The 16,322-nt window shown below is 37.5% G+C and overlaps 5 non-coding genes across 5 annotated transcripts; 2 read left to right on the forward strand and 3 right to left on the reverse strand.

Moving 5' to 3' along the window:
* Window positions 1-1,987: 1,987 nt before the first annotated feature.
* trnam-cau lies at window positions 1,988-2,060 on the reverse strand. The gene has a single exon. It is a non-coding gene; the product is annotated as a tRNA-Met (tRNA).
* A 129-nt stretch (window positions 2,061-2,189) lies between these two features.
* trnai-aau lies at window positions 2,190-2,263 on the forward strand. The gene has a single exon. It is a non-coding gene; the product is annotated as a tRNA-Ile (tRNA).
* A 382-nt stretch (window positions 2,264-2,645) lies between these two features.
* trnam-cau lies at window positions 2,646-2,718 on the reverse strand. The gene has a single exon. It is a non-coding gene; the product is annotated as a tRNA-Met (tRNA).
* Window positions 2,719-2,847: 129 nt separating this feature from the next.
* On the forward strand, window positions 2,848-2,921 carry trnai-aau. Its single transcript has one exon. It is a non-coding gene; the product is annotated as a tRNA-Ile (tRNA).
* Window positions 2,922-3,244: 323 nt separating this feature from the next.
* On the reverse strand, window positions 3,245-3,317 carry trnam-cau. The gene has a single exon. It is a non-coding gene; the product is annotated as a tRNA-Met (tRNA).
* Between the last annotated feature and the right edge of the window lie 13,005 nt (window positions 3,318-16,322).

Genomic DNA, 16,322 nt, shown 5'->3' on the forward strand with positions numbered 1-16,322 from the left:
CAAAACCCTTCCGCACATTTTGCAATAACTGCTTCATAAGCGTCTCTACTAACACAACAATGTTATGATGTATATTTGAACAGATCTTAACAGCACGCTCATCTACTAAATCATCTGTGAAAACTGGTGAAAAGCAGCGTGGAGCAAGCCTCCATGTCCACACGTGGTTAAGGGCCTTTAGCGTTTTAACTTACCGCTAGCCTGCGCAAAAGCTAATAAACTTAGGTGCGATAAAAATATAATGCGAATTAAGTGCATATTCACGCATCTAGGCGTGAATTAAACACATATTTTCAATTTTCACGCCAACAGCAGCGTTAACTAGCACTGACATAGCATGGTGTCGGCAACTCAACTAGCCGTGAAGCTAACTTCGGCTAACTCACGTTACAAACACACATTTTCTTGAATTGACACGAATAAGCAGGCGAATACTTACTTTGAATATTGCATATCCAGCAGCGGTCTCAAATAACACGAGCATTTTTAGCGGCTCCTCTGTTGCCTTTTTTTTTTTTTTTTATTCACTTGTTGGAGGTCTCTCGGTGGAGAGTCCTCAGGTATAAACTCACCACGCCGCCTGCGTCCTGGACTGAATCACACGAGGCGTCAGCGGCAGGAAACACGGGGGGTTGCCACGTCCGCTAACACAGAGCAATATCATGCGGCATCAAACGAGAGCGTTTGTGTTTCAGCTGCTTTTAATCACACTGCACGTATCGTCTGTGTCCAACATCAGCTAACATCAATTGTATTCATTGTTCAATTGCTGTGTGAGTTTTAAAGTCGTAACTGCGCCGCGAAATGATGTTTTCATCGTCAAACGCCACAAAGCTACACAGCGATGGCGTTTAATCTGTTTTTATAGCAGCATGTGCACGCGTAAATGCTTTATGTATTTATTTATTTATCAATTTATTTGTAAAGTCATTAATAAAGACTATACTGTCTGCCATTAAGTGGACTAAGCTCTCACAAGAGGATGTTTGCATCAATTCTGGCAACCCCACCAACAATTTTACCAGAAAGATCGCGAGAACTTGTGACAAACCATTCGTCAAATCTCACATAAACATTTGATTGTTTTTTTTTTTTAATATTAAATTTACACGAAACTTACATATGCGCATTGGAATTAATACGGTGAATTTATGCTTTTATTTTATTTTTTTAGCGAATTAATTCTCTTCCTGTTCTTGCGGAAACGACGTCACGCCATGTGGACGCAAGACAAGAGTCACTGGCCACTTCATTAGGGACTCCAATGAAAAGAAATTCTAATTATTAAAAGATTACATCTCAGCTTTATTATTCTTAATAACAGAATTCTTTGATCAGACAATTGACAAAATCCTCAACTTGCCGAAAAGCTGGGATTTAGTTCAGGGCATGTGTATTTAAAAGCATTTGTTTTCAATAGTGTCCCTCGAGAACTGAGTGAGTGCATATAGAGATTACTGTATTTTCGTCTGTCTCTTATTTTATCACCACTTATGTCATTGTACCACCAGATGTCCTGTCTTTTTTACAAATTAAACTTTTCCCGTTATTTTCTGATCATCATCATCACCTGCAGCTTAATTTGTATATACGGACATCATCAAGTGCGATTCTTCAGGTGGGAGAGCAGACCTCAGGACGCCGGATGATGTCACTGAGGGTATAGGAACAAATAAAGTTATTTAATCAGGACCAGGTATCTACAATTAAATCTAACACTCCAGTCATTTGTCACTAGAGTTCAGTTGATGTTAGACGAAATTCGGAAGAACCAAGTGTAACCAGATGAAGTCACATTCCATCCTAATATGCATGTGGAATTAATTATTAATCATGTTTTACCATGAATCAGGTCTAGGTTCCAGTCCAGTTTGTGGTTGAAAGTTGATGCTTACAAAGGATAGCAGTCACACATCATTATTGCATATGAATGAATGGACAGTGCAACGTATGCCACAGAATCAGTCACAATAACAACAAAAACTCTTGCCCCGTGTGAGGCTCGAACTCACGACCTTCAGATTATGAGACTGACGCGCTGCCTACTGCGCCAACGAGGCCCAAAAAACTGTCAAAATCGTCATTTTTTCGTGCTTTCACATAGGGGGAATGGTTCGAATCCCTTCACGGTTGAATGAACTCTCTGTTGTTTGTAAATGGTGAAAAAACACAACATAGCTGCTTGTCAAGGCCGGTTAGCTCAGATGGTCAGAGCGTGGTGCTAATAACGCCAAGGTCATGGGTTCAAGCCCCATGTTGGCCATCTGCAGGATCTCTTTTTCAACGAAACCATCTTAAACCTATGCAAGATAATCATGAGTTGGTCACAGGAGCTACTTCCTGGTAAGTGTGATCGATTTTGTTGGCTGTACCACTTAATTGATACTTTCTGCTTCACAGTGACCCTTCTGTGTGACCAAGGGATGCAATAGATATGTGTCTGACATCAGATCAGAGAACTGAAGGTTCCAGTCCCTTTTGTCATTGGTAATTTGCGTTTTTCTAGGATGGCAGCCAGACTGTTAGCATAGAAGAAACACCTTACCATCATGATTCTTGATGTGTGTCCGTAGCCACAACAGCAGATTAATTGATGTAAATTGCAACTTGTGCCACAGAATCAGTCACATCAACAACAAAACATCTGCCCCGTGTGAGAATCGAACTCACGACCTTCAGATTATGAGACTGACGCGCTGCCTACTGCGCCAACGAGGCCCAAAAAACTGTTACAATCGTCGATTTTTCGTGCTTTCACATAGGGGGAATGGTTCGAATCCCTTCACGGTTGACTGAACTCTCTGTTGTTTGTAAATGGTGAAAAAACACAACATAGCTGCTTGTAAAGGCCGGTTAGCTCAGATGGTCAGAGCGTGGTGCTAATAACACCAAGGTCATGGGTTCAAGCCCCATACTGGCCATCTACAGGATCTCTTTTTCAAACACACATTACCCTGAATGGGAGAAACCACCTTAAACCTATGGAAGATAATTATGAGTTGGTCACAGGAGCTACGTCCTGCTAAGTATGATCGATTTTGTTGGCTGTACCGTTTAATTGAGGGTTCCAGTCCCTTTTGTCATTGGTAATTTGTGTTTTCCTAGGATGGCAGCCAGACTGTTAGCATGGAAGAAACACCTTACCATCGTGATTCTTGGTGTGTATGCATAGCCACAACAGCAGATTAATTGATGAAAATTGCAACCTATACCACAGAATCAGTCACATCAACAACAAAACTCCTGCCCCGTGTGAGGCTCGAACTCACGACCTTCAGATTATGAGACTGACGCGCTGCCTACTGCGCCAACGAGGCCCTATAAACTGCCATAATTGTCGATTTTTCGTCCCTTCACATAGGGGGAATGGTTCGAATCCCTTCTCGGTTGAAATTCACTGTCTATTGTTTGTAAATTGTTTGTTACTGCAGGTGTTCTTCATACCCTACAGAATTCTTATAGTCTGCGAATTCTTTTGACGAAATGTCAATTAGCAGCAGTACATGTGGGTATATGCTGAAGTAAATCTATGTTACCAACCTGCTTTTGAGGCTGTGTCTGGGTTCTGTAACACATGTTTTTAGTAGCACCACATCACTGACTTCATATTTATTTTGTACTAAATAAGCAGGAGATCTCCACAACATACACATGTACACGTTTAACAACAGAACTTGTACGGACATTTAAAGGTCAAGCTAAGCTCCTCTTCTGGGGTCAGCTCCTGGCTGGATGGACCATCCACACTGTCAGTTTTATGTGCTTTTTTTCTTGACCGTTCAAATCATACAGAAATATATTGTCAGCAGAATCTTTTTGTATTTGGTTTTCATCTGCTGCCCAGTCCTAAGTTTGTTCTTTCAGAAAGATGACGGATGAAACAGAACATGGGAAAATAGATTTAACAGAAGAGCAGATCATTTCTCTGAACTTAATTATACCCTACATAACATGAGTAACATGTACTTCTATGTGCCACATTAAAGCAAAAACTCAACTATTGATTAATGGACTAATCATCTCCACATCCTTTAACTGTTTTCAGTTTTCAGTGGAGAACAGTTTATCAGTTGTACATGTTCAGGCTACTTACACATTAAACTGGTCCACTATTGTCTGCCAGGCTTTTTCTTCTCCTTTTTAATTGCTCTGGTGTTGCCATTTTTTCTTATAATGTTCTTTAATTCTTCATATTGTTCAACAAGCAGCTCTTGTTCAGCGACAGTGAAGTAGGAGGCGCATTCGTTTCCCATTTTTCCCCTGTGGGTGACGTGACGACTCGGGGCTTCTTAAGAATAATGTAAAACACGCACTTTTCCTAACAATCCACACCGGCTTGTTAAGCCGTTCTTTTTTCCTTTCCGCTGCAACCGATTAACCCAAGAAAGCCCCAAACGAGGTTTAGTCAAACCCGGGCTTGCTCACTTATCCAGATGTCTTTACCCAAACTTTTGTGCAATACCCCCTGAGTGAAAAAACCCTTTGTTAGGGATAATTTATTGTTTTTTTTTCCAAAAGTGTATTTTGTATATTGATGCACACACAGAGGGGAAAAGGGGAGCGATTTTTTGCTGTACCCAAAGGGGTTGAATCGGGCTGTAGATTTAAACGGGGACGTGAGTGTTTTCATTTTTTACATTTGAAAAAATTATTTAAGTTCATGTAGGATTTTGTAAAACTGTTTGAATACTGAAATGAAATAAACACTTACGTGCGTCAATCTGTTTTATTCATATATTTTTATAAGTTACTTTTTACTAAAGTACTACAACTTTTTTGCTAATACACTATTTAACCAACTAGCTGCTGCAATTTTTTATAGTACCCCGGCTCCTTTTATATTTACGTGAAATAAAAAAAAAAACTAATCAACAAACCGCCCGTGTAGGTTTTCTTTTAAAATTGCAGTCAGAAGTTTGAACACGTCATTGAATCAAATCGAAGACGTGTCCAACTTTTGACTGTTAGTTATTGATTGATTGATGTGTATTTTTTGTTTTTTTCATAAAAAAATTAAATTCACAAAGCACAACACACAAAAAGCGAGGCTCCATTCTCTTTTTAATAGTTATTTTCTTATACACCCAAAATAATCCATCAATTCAAGTGGGTACAATGTTTTACTAATTTACTTACTTAAATAAAACCCAACCTCCAAATTTAAATTTTTCATATCGGGGTTATTCTTTTACGTTTGTGATTGTTTTTAATTTGAAATTAAAATCACAGTGTGCATAAACATTTTCCCAACAACTGGAGGGAAAGGGAAAAAAAAATGTAGAAGATCTTTTTTGGCTGAAGTCTAAAGAGTAAATGAAAACAACACACTTAACTGTTATTTCCTAACAATGGTAACGACACGGGATGAATTCCTTTGACTCCACCCCCCCAGTAAACTGGTCCAGTCAGGTCTCTCTAACACAAGGGCCTGGATTAACCCTGGATCATCGGGATCACTCACCCTTCCTCACTCACACCCCGTCCGTTCACTTTTCTTCCACCTATAGAGAGAAAAAAAAAAGAGAGGAGAGTTAGTGTTTCCAGAGATTTTTCATGGGGGTTGTCATCATGATGCAGCACATCCAGTAAAAAGAGCACAGGGACTTCAGTCCTGTTCAAGCCTGTGGGCTCAGCCATTCCTTTCGTTTCATGAAGTGTTGGAGCTGGAAGTCACAGCCCTGCACAGACTTTTGCTAAAGCTGTTTTTTTTTTGCACTTTCTCTCAGTCCACAGGGAAAAATAAATGCTGAAGTCTCAACCTTTTTTATTGCAAAACACTTTAGTGGGGATTTCCAGCTGTTCCATTTCAATAAAGAGTCTGAGTGTGTTGATGAACATTCATGTGTTTCTAAAAGCATCAGCTACAAAGAAACTAAAGATATCTGATAAAACAAAATGACAGAGATACAGATGTGATGACGGGACCTCAGCAGGGGGTTCTGCCTGTAAAAAGACCCCCATGGTTTAAATGTAACGTGGTTCTGTGATTTACAGGTTTTATCAGAGATTCAGAGCTGTGACAAAGATAAATGATCAGTTGTTTAGTTTTGGGTAGAGAAAAAAAAGATCTGAATCAGTCTGATGAATGGGGGACACGTCTTATTATCTATAAGGCTGTCCGGGAATCCACATTTATTTCCTAAAACATCAACAAAACAACTTGGGGTGATTGATTGCTGACTTTTTGCTTGTCTTTCTGTCCATCTGTCTCTTTTTCCCTCTGACAGCTCTCTGAAAAAAAACAGCCGGTTTCAAGACACTTTATTTTCTGTGACTAGTACAAAACTACAAAGAAGAGAACTGTTTCCCAAACCCCTCCACTCCCTCAGAGTCTCCATCTACAGTCGGGACTCTTACAAGATGAAAAAGCTCTTCAATCGAATCCTGCAGGTTGTTGTCACTCAGGTCCGATGTTTCAGATGGGAGGGGTTGGATTTTTAGACTAAACCCCAAGAATCACAGTGACTTTGAAAAACCTGCAGTACTCAACCGTAAAGAATAAAAATTTTAATAAAACATTGATAATCAATCGGGGGGGGGATGTGTTCAGGTTTTTTATGTTCAGATCAACATTACTGCGTCCTATCAATGAGGTTCTTAAAATGATTTAGAATGACTTGTCCTTGTTTTTATTGTGGATCTCATTGTCACCCTTTACATTTTTTAAAACTAACACTCATTTTTAAAGATGACAGAATAAATTTGGGAAAAATAAAAGAATAAAGAGGGGGTTTATGGAGAAATTTGCATTTTATGGAGGGAAAATTTGTATAAAAAAATTAAGTCCCCACAATGTAACAGACATTCAGTAACTGACCCAAGTCTCCAGTCTCCGTTTGAACTTTCCCGTCCAACACACAGCTGCTTCACTCCTGAATCCTCAAGGTTGTTTTACTCAGGTCCAACTCTGTCAGATGGGGGGGGGTTGGACTTAGAGCTGAGACCAGAGAATCACAGCTGATCTTTGACAAACGCAGTAACTCAATCTAAACAAGAAAAAAAATATGTTATAAAATCATTGAAAATCAATCAGATGTGTTCAGGTTTTTAAGTTCAGATCAACAAAAATTTACGTCTAATAAAAGGGGCTGTTCTCTAAAATGATAAGTAACTTTTTCTTATGTTATTGGGAATCTCTATACGCCTTCTACAATTGAACTAACACTCATTTTTTTGTATGACAGAAAAATTTAGGACAAAAAAAGGAGAAAATATGAACAGGAGAAAATTTACATCTTTAGGTTTTAGAAACTGTTGTGAACAAAAATTTAAGTTCAATTTGTAATTAAAAAAATCAGATCCACAATAGTAACAGACACCAGTGAACGACCTCAAGTCTCCATCACGTTGGACTCTTTAAAAAACCAAAGTTTTTTTCACTCCTAACCCAAGCGGTAATTTACTCGGTCCAGAGTTTAGATGGGGGGGTTGGGACCTTCAGAGCTGAGACAAGAGAATCACAGTAAACTCTGACAAACGGCAGAATTCGTCTAAAAAAAAAAAAAAATTTTAATAAAATCTTGATAATCGTCGATGTGTTCAGGTTTTAATTTCAGATCAACATTCTACGTCTTATCAATAGCTGTTCTCTAAAATGAGTAAGTGACTTTGTCCTTGTGTTTTGGGTCTTCATCATGTCACCTTCTACAACATCACCCAAACACAACACAACATTCAAAAAACTATTCATGTCAACACACACAATACTGCTGCGACCCAACAGCTTATTACAGGATCAATATCAAATAACATTTGAAAAACAAACTGTTCATTAGTTATTGGTTCCTAACCTTCTTTTTCCCTGTTTTTGGTATTCAGTGGGTTGGTTCGTTAAAATGTTAAAGGACAAGTTCAATTTTCAAGTCTGTCTTCAAACAACAGTCACATGTCAGATAAAATTTACAGATTTTTCTTAAATTTCCCTATTCCACACTGACTGTGAAGGGCCCTTTCCAACACAACTCCTGGAAGAAATGTTGTGATTTCCCCACAACAGTATGAACAAAAAGAATGATTCCTGCTCCAATAACTCTTTAAATGTACTTGAACACTTGACGGTCCTGATTTTGAGATCAGGCCCACCGTTTCTGAGGAACACCTGCTGATATTAACAACATGATGCTCCTTCATTTAAACCAACTTTGCTGGCCCAAATTTTCTTTCTGCAACCTGCAAAAATTTTTTTAATGTGAAAAAAATTTTTGTGAATGACCCAGAGTCTCCTTTTTACAGTTTGGACCTTCTCCATCACACAGATGCTTCATCCTGAATCCTTCGGTTTTTTTTTTTAACTCAGGTCCAACTCTGTCAGATGGGAGGGGTTGGCTTCAAAGCTGGGGCCACAACTTCACAGGACTCTCTGAATTCACAGTAAGAAAATCTTCAACAATAAAAATAAAAAATTTTTTAATATGAATGAAAAATTTATTTTTTCTTCTGCATTTGATAAAAACAGTGGACCCTCCTGTTTGACATTTTGTTTTTACATCATTGTTTCAGCTTCTTTCTGACATAAAAATAATTTTCTGGGTTTCTTTTAAACCCTCAGACTTTTAAACTTTGATTTTTTTTTAATCTGAAATTTAAATGTCTAATTACAAATTTTTTAAATAATTTGTTTTTTTAAAATAATGAAAAACAAAAAAATACTGTTTCATGGGGTGAAATTTTTTACGTTTAAAATTGAAGAACTTAACAAATAAATGATTTATATTTTAAACCTTGGACTCATACCCTTTCTGCATTCCTCCAGCGGGAATTAATGCCACGTCCCTTCTTTGATGTGTTGAATTGTTGGGCCCTCACCAACCCCCTCCTGTCTGCGCATTGGGGCCAAAGGGTGAGCAGTGGACCCCAGAGAGTTTTTCTTGTTTGTTCTCGATTTAGGAACTTTGGCCCCTTTTTGGCCCCAGAGAGGTTTTCTCCCAATGACTGGGGAAGATGTTGTTTTTTCGTCAGGGAAATTTAACATCTTCATTTTTTTGGTTGTTGAGGCTTTTGGATGATTTTGGACTTCCTGTTGACCAGAAAAACCTCTTAACATTTTGGGGGATGAACAGACACCGGGGAAACGACCATAGCCATGACCTTTTTTCTCTGGGGGGATTTCTTCAGATCTTTTAGGAAGACATCCAGGTTGGTCATTGAGTTTTGTCCCGGGAAAGTCTCCAGCTTCTGTTTTTCCTGTTGGGTAACAGTGGATCAGTAGAGCAGCCAAAAACCCCTGAAACTCGAGGGACAAGCAGAAAACCTTGTCCTGATACTTCTTCTCCTCTTTAAAGATCTGTGTAAAAACACCCTGAGTACCGGGGGCTGCTCTGATTCATGCCAACTCTGTAGTTGATTCAAGAAGATCCTTTCAGCACTGATCAAAAGACATTTTTCCCCAAGGGGACTCAAATCATCTCCTGGTTCTGGACCCCATGTGGATCGTCTCAGTTTCCTCAACTTGCCCTTCTTCACTTTGGTTGAACCACCGGGAAGTGGATTACATCTCAGTCGGGTTTCGGGGCAGCTCTCCTCTCTCTTTTTTTCAAAACATCCTCCAGAACTGTACAGAGATCCAGCAGAAGACTGGCATGAAAAACCATGAGGGGAGGCTTCGTGATGTCTTGATGGGGAGATATGTGCTCCCTCTCTATCTCTGAACCTTTCCTGAATCTCCCCCTTTGGGGGTCATTGAACCCTTGACCTCTTCACCTGTCAACACCTCGGAGGGATTGTTGGGCTGTGCAGGTCTGTTTACCAGAGGTGAGCAGGGGAAGCATTTCCCCTGATGATTTTTGTCACAGCACTCCATAGGTGGACCTGTAACTCAGTCGGTTCAGTTGGGGAAAGCCCAAGGAAGTCGACACTCACCAGCCGTCAAGATGAACAAACCCCGGGAACCTTCAAAGTTGAGATTCTGCTTTTTTGGGTTTCAGTGAAGAAGGATGAACAATTCCCCCAAAGCTAACTTTCTCTCTTTCAACACATTCACCTCGAAAGTCAATAAAAAGTGAAGTGGATGCCCGGGTTGGCTTTTTTCACCCATCCAGAGTGAACTTCTGTGTTAAGACTGTTTTCCCATGCCACCACCCCTTTGTCATCCCCTTTTCTGATTGGTTTCTGTCTTCCGGGTTGGGGCTTAAATTTTCCCGGGTCTGATGGTTGTTCCTGGTCTGTCTAGTTTCCTGGATGTTTTTTTCAATCTGTCTGACCTCATTTTCATCATTGACCTCGCAGTCTCCCCTTGTGAGTAGAGCTCTGTGTAACCATTCAGAAGGTTGAGTTTCCTGTTTAGAAAACCCCCTCAAACAACACTGGAATTTCTCCTTCAATAGATTTAAGTTCCTTTGACAAAGTGCAGCTTGTTTGAAGGAACAAACAACAAATATGATCGTGATAATTTACAACATTTTTTTTCCTTAAAAAGAACGAGTGTTTAACTCTATCTTGCTCTAATTTTGAGACTTTGAAAATGTTTATTCATTCATCAGGTTCAATGTTATAGAAATCCTCTTACTTCTTGCAACGAAAAGCCGGCCCTTTTGCTTCTTCTCTCGGGAAGTTCAGTGTGTTTTTCCAAATGCCTCTCTGCTGCCCTCCTTGCTTTTCTTCCTCACCCCCACACCTTCATCCTCCCTCGATCTCAAAAGCTTTCTGGGAATCGGGATCAGATCCCTCTAAATCTTCTTCAGCCCCTTCTCCACAAAAGTAACAATTTTGTCCTCCCCCAGCAGGGGAACAAAAAAACATCTGAAGAAACCAGCTAAAAATCATGAAGACAAACTCAGACCCTTTTTTGGCAGACTGCTCCATTTTTTCTACAAAGAGCAGCAGGGACATGATGGAAAGTGTTGTTGTCCATGTCAGACCTTAAATATGGGTCCAGTGTGTTTGATGCTAAACAGACTGATCACTGAAACACTAAATTTTGCTGCTTCACTCGGGACAGAAACAGAAACAAAGGAGTTAAAGATTGTTCTGTGTTGATCTCCTGTGAACAAACTCCTGTGCAATAAAAAAAGACCTAAAAACAAGTGATTATTTCAAAACCCTGATGCCCCGGGATTACAAAAGTCACATTTCAGTTATGTATATTTGCACTGAAAAATGATCTTCTCAGTCTTTTCTATAAAATGTCTTTTTAACAACAATTTCTTCGTCGTTCAGCGCAATGGTTTTCCATTGTTCCCCAAAAACCATATCACTTCCCCCTGGATAAAATCAAGGGCCTGAACGTTCCTTGTATTTTAAAGCCAGACAAGACACTTTGTACTTATATTTCTTATTTAGAGCAGGGGGAAAATTTGCCCTTTAAAGCCCAATTAAAATCATCTTTGACTGATCACTCTATAGACACACAGCGGGTTCAGGCTGAGGTTGAGGGGGGAGCGGGGTTTTGGGGGGCCCTGGTAGACAGGAAAATTTTGACTGTTTTCACTTTTAAAAGGATAAAATGATCAAAGACCAGCAAACCTTGAAGGACATAATCACATATAAAAATTATTGTCAACCCTGAATTCAACTTTAAAGAAAAAAAATCCCTGACTATGGGTTAAATGTAGTTTATATTATTTTCATCATGTCTTATTCTTCACAGAGAGGTTTCCTTCTCTTTTAAAAGTATATGAATTTTCTTTTGACTAAACATCCTCGAGAACACGGGGGGTTCAGCCCAGGTTCGGTCCATTCAGGTCCAGGTTCAGGTCCAGCAGGTTGGTCTGTGTTGCTCTTTTTCTGCAACACAACACCGGGGGGAGCCATGATTTGGGTTTTAGCTCTGCATAAGATCATAACAGTTATAGATTACATCTCCTCTATCTCGGGTTGGTTCTCATTTCCCACTCGAGGGGTTTTTAGAGGGAGGGATCCCTCCTCTTGTCCTCATACTGACCCCATGCTGCGGGATTCACATAGCTCACACACACTTTTCCTTCACCTAAAGGGAAACACAAGTATTCACCGAAAACTCCCCAAACCCTGCTTTTTAAATATACGTTCCCCGGCTTGTTATTTTTATTTCTTCTATTCAGTCCATAAGCCCCAACCTGCAATTCATCTTGGATTTTGGGAATCTTCAATAGAATAATATAAAAAAACATAAGTAAAAGACATTAAAGTTATTAAAGCGAAAAAAAAACTTACAGACCATTCAAACCGTCCAAAGAGTGAAAAAAACAAATCGTTTTAAATTTTATTAAAAAAATTAAAAAATTTAAAAAATTGTTCTTGCCTCATAACATGATTTTAATAAAGTCCTCTGTCCTCGCCTTTCAGTGTGAATTAATGACCAAAAATTTTAAATTTGTTCTCCTGTCGTTAATTCTCACCCTCATTTAGGGCCAGTCCACCAATTTTACGGAAATTCAAACAGATTTTTACTGTAGCTGCTAAAAATTTGTTGTAAAAGACTAAAACGACAAACTGTTTCAAAACATTACCTTCAGATGGGGTTCACACGGAAAAAGGAATGCAACACAGCTTAATGAAAAACCAAAACCCGGGGACACTGAGTGAGGCGATTTTAAGGGTTTTGTAAATCGGGGAACAGAAATATGCTGTGTCCCAAAAATGTCAGACAGCGACAATATCAACACCATTGAAAAGCTTTGGATTTTTGTTAAAAATTATTTATCAATAAAAAAAAATTTTTTTTTACTTTATTTCCCAATACTAATAATAAATTTTATTTATTTATGTAAAAAATCAAAATAAAAACAAGTTTACATTCAAAAAACATGTAAATAAAGATTGTCAATAATAATAATAAAATTTTATAAAATTTTAAAAAAAAAATCTTCAAGACTTTTTTTTAAGGACAAAACGCTGGGGTTTCCCCAGTTCAGTAACACTTAGCTAAAAGTTACACTCGAGAAAACCTTTCTTTAGCAGTTAACTTAGTTTTAAAATATAAACGATTTAATTGATAATTGGGGAAATAACAGGGCCCTTTATTGGGACAATTACAAACTTGGATGATTTAAAATCATTTTTATCATCTTACTGCGTTTTTCTCATAAAAAAAATCTTTTGTTTTTACATAAGCTAGTAACTTAATCAGATATGTCATTTAATTAATGTTAGCTTTAAAAATAATTAAAATTTCAAATGTGAAACAGAAATTAAACATATAAAAATCTTTCACTTGTCAAAGGGTACTCCGCTGTTGGGTTTTTTGTTGTTTCTTTCATGGGAACATCCTAAAAAACACAAAAGTGAAAATTTTAGTGTCAGTCAATGACAACGGCCTGACTTGCCCAAAATAGAAAACCCCCCCCAAGATGGGGGCCGTTTTTGACGTGTCTACGGGGGTTAAATACATATAAAAAGCAGCAGAAATGGCAGCACCGGGTTAAAAATAAAAAACTGCCCTCTGAAAAACTGTAGAAACTCAATTGAAAACAGAATAAAAACCTATGAATATGTGGGTAAAAATACTTTCTGCAAAGGGCCCCATATCTGGGGGTTTTAATAAACTAATTATACGAATTTCCCACAGGAAACTGCGTTGGCGCTCTTTTAAAAAATGAAATAAATAAAAATATATACGTTTTTAAAATATGCAGCAATGATATCAGTGTTTTTGGTGGGGGGAAGTTGTAGTTCCCAAGTCCCAGGGAGGGAGTAAAGACATATTTTAACCACAGTCTCCGTGTTGCTCGGATTTTTCTCTCCAGGTGAAGTTTTCTTTGATTTCACGACGTCTAATACTGATCCCCCAACCATTAATCATTTTTAATGAAATAAAAATGTTTCCGTCATTTGTAACTTTTCCTACAGTTGACATTAAGATGAAACTTTGAATGCATTAATGTGCACCCCCTGTACAATACCTCAGGGGTACAGTCCACCCCCCCCTTCCTTAAAATCTATTTGGAATCATCCATTCCTTTTGCCAGTCTGGCCTCCTCCCCTGGACAGGGTGGATGGACACATGAAAAAAACTTTTGGGGTTTAATTTTGAATCTGTGAATGAATGAGATAAAATTCAATTTTATTTCTCTGAGTTCCCCTGAAACCCTTTTAAACTCGGGAATTTCCCAGCAAATCATTTCAAAAAAACATTAAAAATCCATTGATACCACCCAAACCGTTTATGAAGAAGGCCGGGAGTCATGTTCCTCTGCCCCTAAAACACCCCCAGCGGGAAAATGTGATGAGAGAATAAATTAACAACAGGAAAACACAACTAAAGAGACACAGAGACAGACACTGCTCCTGATGAAAGACAAATTTGGGGAGTTTTTTTTTAAAACGTTTAAATTCCTGGTATTCTCAAAACAAACCTTTAGTCTTTAACAAGCACAGTATTGACTTCTGTTCTTTAACTTTGTTTTTTCATTTTTTGTATAATTCAGTAAGTTGGCAAAACGTTTTTTAATTAAAAAAAATTGATTGTACCCATTAAAAACCACTAAGTACAAAGGCCAAAATGCCCCCCTCCCCCCTCTACCAGTTCAACCACCTCTACTGGCCCCCCCACGGGGGCTTTTTTCTTCAATAAAAAAGTTCTTAAACTACCCAAAATGAAAGGGAAAGAAAAAAACAATAACAGTTCATCAATCCCCCTTTGTTCTAATTTTTGATAATAATATTATCTTTAAATTTTTTTCAAATCTTTTAATGTTTTCATCATTTCTTTTTGTTCCAAAATTGTTTCATAAATTTACACCTTTTAATTTTTACCTCTTTTTTCTGTTGCTTGGTTTAATTGTTTATTTGCACATTAAAGACACAAAACTTAAAAGGGTTTAAAAAAATAGTTAATAGTTGTTCAGAGAGTTGGAAGCCAAGAAAGGCGAATAAAAACACCTCCCTATGTAAAGGAAAATGTATCAACACAGGGAAAGTAAAATTAAAACTACAAATAATATAAAAAAAAGTAAAGAACAAAAATTATTATCAAAAAACAACATTAAATAAAATATATAGATGATTTAAACGCTAAAATCTTGATGGAGAGTACATTTACAATAGTTACCAACAAAACAAACAACTTTTAGAAAAAAATTTCCAAAAAAAAGGGTCTCTGTGTTTAAAGGTTTTATTAAGTTTTATGCAAAATAAAACTCTTACAATGATTTTTAATGAATTCTGAGGGAAAATGAAAAAAAGCGAAAAGTGAACGAAAATTTACAAGAGAGAAGAAAAAAAATTTTTTATAAACAGGTTTGGAGTTAAATTTTTTAAAATAAGGAGGAGAAAGAACATTATTCTTGGAAAAACGAATCATTTAAACTTTTCTTCTGGATAAATTTTTCTTGTTGAAAAAGTTGAACGTATGGTGTTAAATAAATAAATAAAATAAAGAAAAATTAAACTTTTTAGTTAAAACAGGTAAAAAGGTCAAAGTTGAGGGAAAAAACTTTTTTAATTAAAAAAAAAATTAGATGATCCCTTCGGAAAACCCGGGAAATTTCTATACCCCAATGGGATTTCAGACTTCTGATATCATAACTTCATGTTTGGTTAACTCGCAAAAATTAGTTTTTTTTATTGTCACCATTTTTGAACATTTAAATATGTGCGGTATTTTTTTCTTTTATTTTAAAAGGGCATCTTTTCTAAAATTTGACGACCAGAGTCTTTTTCCAAGTTTCTGAATGCGCTTTCACATCTCGCCCCCCTAAAAAAAACCAACATTTCCATTCATTTATTAAAACGTTTTAAAATGACCTAACCTACACCCCCACTCTTGGAGTCAAAGGGCACAACTTTCTTCAAATCTTTTTTGTTCGCCTCACTTTTAGGTTTTTTCTAACCCCGTTTCATCACTCCAAAAACTTTGGGGGGGACCGGCCCCACCCTCAAGACCACAGTGGTATTTCAATTGTACTTTTTCTCACATACGTACTTTTTCTTATTCATGGCCGTAAAATGGGAATAAATTTGTGACATTAGTAAAAAGTTGTTTTCTTTTAACCCCTATTCATTCCCGAACATCAGGAGGGGACGCGGCCAAAGTTTGGGTTTTACCCAAACAACAGGAATAGCAACCAACAGCCTTTTGGTAGAGTTGTTTTTCATTATATTAAAACTGTTTTAACAGAGTTTACAAAAAAATCACAATAATCCCAAAAGGGGTTCCTCCACTAAAAATCCCGTCATAGAGTTTTTTTTATATATACTCCCATTACTATTTTTTGATAGTAGAGTAACAGAAGTAATAACATAGTAAAAATAGTAATGTATAATGTAGAGTAACAGGGATAATAAAAAGTAATATAGTAATGATAATTAGTAATTGTTTTGGTTGGTTCAACCCCCCTACTTTTATCACTCCCGAACATCAGGGGGAGACAGGCCAGATGGGTTTTTAAGACTTCACCTAAAACAGG

This window comes from Mugil cephalus, chromosome 23 (assembly GCF_022458985.1).
Source record: "Mugil cephalus isolate CIBA_MC_2020 chromosome 23, CIBA_Mcephalus_1.1, whole genome shotgun sequence".
NCBI classification, from domain to species: domain Eukaryota; kingdom Metazoa; phylum Chordata; class Actinopteri; order Mugiliformes; family Mugilidae; genus Mugil; species Mugil cephalus.